This window comes from Eufriesea mexicana, unplaced genomic scaffold, assembly GCF_001483705.2.
Source record: "Eufriesea mexicana isolate 0111107269 unplaced genomic scaffold, ASM148370v2 scaffold1824, whole genome shotgun sequence".
In the NCBI taxonomy this organism is placed as follows: domain Eukaryota; kingdom Metazoa; phylum Arthropoda; class Insecta; order Hymenoptera; family Apidae; genus Eufriesea; species Eufriesea mexicana.
The window spans coordinates 397,347-401,665 of record NW_016909928.1 but is presented as its reverse complement, the minus strand read 5'-3'; positions in this window follow the sequence as shown (position 1 = coordinate 401,665).

The window sequence follows — 4,319 nt, the reverse complement described above, 5'->3', positions numbered from 1 at the left end:
GGAACACGAGAATCCTGGAAATCCCTAATTTAACGAAATTAGGCGACGGCTCTTAAGACTTGGCTGACAATAGGCCTGAGGGCTCCACGTGGTCCGCACACGTTGGAAGCCTCAGGCCTTCGCTAGGGGTAACAAACGGCCGATGGGGTCACCGGCGCGCGGGTGAACCCCAGGTACCCCACCTTGGAGGAGAGGGTTTCCTCCACTATCGTGGTTTTTCGGGGGAACCTTCCCTCACTCCAAGGTAACGGACTCGCGGCCCAAGGGAACGCCCTTGGTCGACGACACTTCCAATCGAGCACGCAAAGACATCGGTTCTTTGCAACGACTTCCGAACGAGCGCTCAACGACATCGTGTCTTTCCAACGAGTTTCGAACGTAGACCGTCGTACAGGCGACGTTTTTCTGCTCGTGCAACTGAAACAGTTGCCCAATATTCATTTGGCGGGCAACACGTGTCGTAGTCGCGAGACGGCTGTACAACCCGTCCCTGAAACACGAGAGTTTAGATCGCGACGCGACGCGACAGATGAAAATTAAAATTAGTCAGCATTTGCTGTCAAAGTTATGAGCCACGATAACACTAAAATATAGAATATCTTCAAACTATTGTTTAATCATGCTAAAGAGATGGTGGTAAAGAGAGATAACTGTAAAGGTGTATTTGTAATCTGTAAAGATTATTTACGTGAATATATGTGTACATAAACTATTAATTAGTAAATTTTCGACATGTATTGACAGAATTTATCAGCGAAATATAATTTGCCAAAAAAAACAAATTGTCGGGGTACTATTAATGACATTTATAATCAACTAATCACTCTTCTTGAAAACATTTAATATGTTAATTTTTTTTTTCGTACAAAAAAAAAATTATAGTATGGACAATTTTACTTAGTAAACGCGAACTTGTCTATGTTAATACAGATAAATTTTCTATTTTGAGGCCAAAAATGCTAATATATTAACGGTTTCTTTTACGATAAAAATTCAGAAATAAAGTAATAATTTGTAGATTTTTTATCCTCAGAGATACATATATTAAAATTTAAAATAGAATGGAAAGATAATATTATATACATTAAGAAACAATAAGTTATTTTTCAAATATCTTGCATTAACCATATTTTTAATTATAATCTATGTATCTCAGAAGATAAAGAATACATAGAAATTTGCAAGTGATTACTTTGTTTCTTAAATTTTGTCAATAAGCATACTTACGTAGTCCATCTTTTTAACAAAAATAGACGGATAGCTACAAAAAAGAATATTCGTGTACGTGTATAATAAAAAATCACGAGTATCTGTGAAAAAGAAGTACATGGATGTTTGTGTAGTAAAAATTATGGGGATCGAAATTCGGAATCGCTAAATACACATGTACATATTTACTATAAATATTATGTTTCTAGTATATTATATTTATATTACTATAAATATTATATTTACTATAAATAGGCATCCCTAATTTCTACACGAGTACAGTTACATATTCGTCAAGTGTACGTCAAGAACTAATAATGTTATCGTTAAAAAATCGCTTCGGGTATTATTGTTGTGCCAACAATAAATATAATGTTAGTTATGCTTCACTTTTTATCATTTAAAATTTGCGTTTTAAATACGCAATTTAACAAGATATGAAATATTTATTTATTTTTTATTTTAATTTATTAGAAAATATTATACAATAGCATAGTAACTACAATAATTCATTACATATACATACATACAAATAGAAGTAACGGTCAGTTTTATCCAAAACATTGAAAGAAAATATTGTAGGGATTAATTTAGCTTAAATCCCACGCGTTAGTGGAATGAGGTTGGGAAGACGAAAAGTAAGTAAAAAACACAAGATCTAGTTATAATAAGACTAGAATTGTATATAAGGTTTAAGCTCTTACACTCTCTTTCCAACTGTCTCTTCTCGCCTCTATCTCGGCTTTATTTCAATATCACACATTTTTTCCTCTTCCAAACTCATTCTCTCTTCTTCGATCAATCACGTCGTATGTACAACATGCAACCCATGACGCGCCATATATCGGGAAGTGAAGATAAATTCAAATTTATCTTATTCAGCGACAATTTAGCTGAAATTAATATAAATGAATATAGGCATAGTGATATTGAGAATGATAGTTATGACAGCGATATTGAATCTGAAACCAATGATAAGGTCAGCACTTCCTCGGAAGAAGATGATTGAGTTAGTATTACAGAGAATCGGTACACGCCTCTAAGAGTTAATTTTTCAATAGCAGCAAAAGTAACAGGTCCATAAATTTCCTCTAATATTTTTGAACCGATTCAGTTTTTCAAACTATCTTTCACAGACCAGCTTGTTGGTGAAATAATAAAGGAAACAAATAATTATGGAACATCTGTGTTGATCTAAAAGAAATTAACTAAAGACTTTATATGGCAAACATAACTTCAAGTAAATAAAGATGAATTCTGGGCTTTCATTGAAGTTATCCTAAATACCTGTTTCTAGCATACAAGATTATTGGTTGACTAAACATAACAGTCGAATCTCTTTTTTTCGGATATATTTATAAGAGCTCGATTCAGTTAAATATTTTGGATGCTCCATTTAAAAACACCAGACTTGAGGTGTTGAATAAAACATGTATTCAATGAGGCAGCACTTTTTTAGACTATTTAGATTCAAAGTTTTCTGAACACTTTATTCCTTGCAAAAATATTTGTGTAAACGAATCCATAGTAAAATTTAAAGTGTAAATTTTTTATTCTACCCTATTATAGAAATTTTACATCAGAAAATCTTATTCGTCTAGATTTACCAGTGAGCACTAGAATTTATATCAAAAGTTGTTAGATAAGATTACCAAAGTACAGGATTACCATATATTTACTGATAGAAATTATACTAGTATACCTTTGGCAGAAGAACTAATGAAATTGAAATGTCACTTGACTGGTACTATAAAAGCTAACAGGAAAGGTATTTTTGTCTCTATAAAAAAACCTAAGTTTTCAGATAAGAAAATTTTTTCTTATAAAAAAGGAAAAATCATGTTCTTAACTTGGAAAGACAAGAGGATTGTGTCGCTTTCGGATACTTGGAACGATGCTGGAATGATAGAATCAAAAAGAATTCTTCAAGAAGCAAACATTAGAAAGCTTAATGCAATTGCCAGCTACACAAATTCCATGGGTGGAATAGATGGAATTGATTAATAGGCATCTACTTGTTGTTTTTTGAGAAAGTCTCTTAAGTGGTGGAGAAAAATGTTTTTTTGGGGCATGGAAGTTTTGTATTATCAATTCATATATCATATATAAAATTGTGAAAAAAAAAATAACGAAAAAAAATAAACGAAAAAGCATTAACACATTTGAAATATATTAAACTACTAGCCGACCAACTGATTAATAATTTTCTACAAAACAGATCTAGAGCTTAATTGTCATCTTCTGAGATTAGGCTAAATGAGAAACTTTATGAAATGTACAATATAAAGGTAAAAGAAGAATGTTGAAAAGATAAGTTTAGTTATATACAAAAATCAATTTAGGATAGAACGAATATTTATATAAAGATCAGTCTTTCAAGAGAAGCATTCAAAGCCAAATATACCTTCCTTGAGTAATAAAAGACTCTAAAAGAGTATATATATATCGTATTTTACAATTAAAATCCATAATCCCAATAAAGAGATTGTATTGTTTGCTCCAATTGTTTGCAGAAGAAATGTGAAAGACGTGAAACAAATGAATACTACGATCCTTGTCCTCATAAGCCAAAAGTGCACCTTGGGGATTGTTTTTCAAGATACCATAAAATAAAGAAATTCAAAAAGTAATTTTTATTTATTGTATTGTTATATTTGTAGGAGATTTTAACGAAGAGACGTTTAGCTGATCTACGTAAATGTTTTATTTCGCTCTATGTTCGTAGGCGAATGCGTTAAAAACGCATCCCTCGCTGTCTTATAGGGCGTATCCCTTCTCCGTCTCCTCGTCTTCACGTATCGGTAGCCTCTTCGGTTGAACTCTAGACGCTCCAGCTTGGTATTTAAACATCCTAATCTGTGACGGTTATCCTTGGACCCAGGCGATGTCGTTCTAGAACTCCAATGAAGGGCTTTCTCTCGCCGGAAGACAATGGATAGTGGTGAAAGTTGCCCACATATTTTTTAATGATATTGTATTAATAAAACACATTTTTTAAAATGTATACATTTTCTTTTTTTAATGTCAAAATAAGATTTTCAATCTTACACAGAGGCGTAGTCGCGTCATTGTAAATAGTCCTGGTGTAACTGCTAGCTCATAGTAAAAAT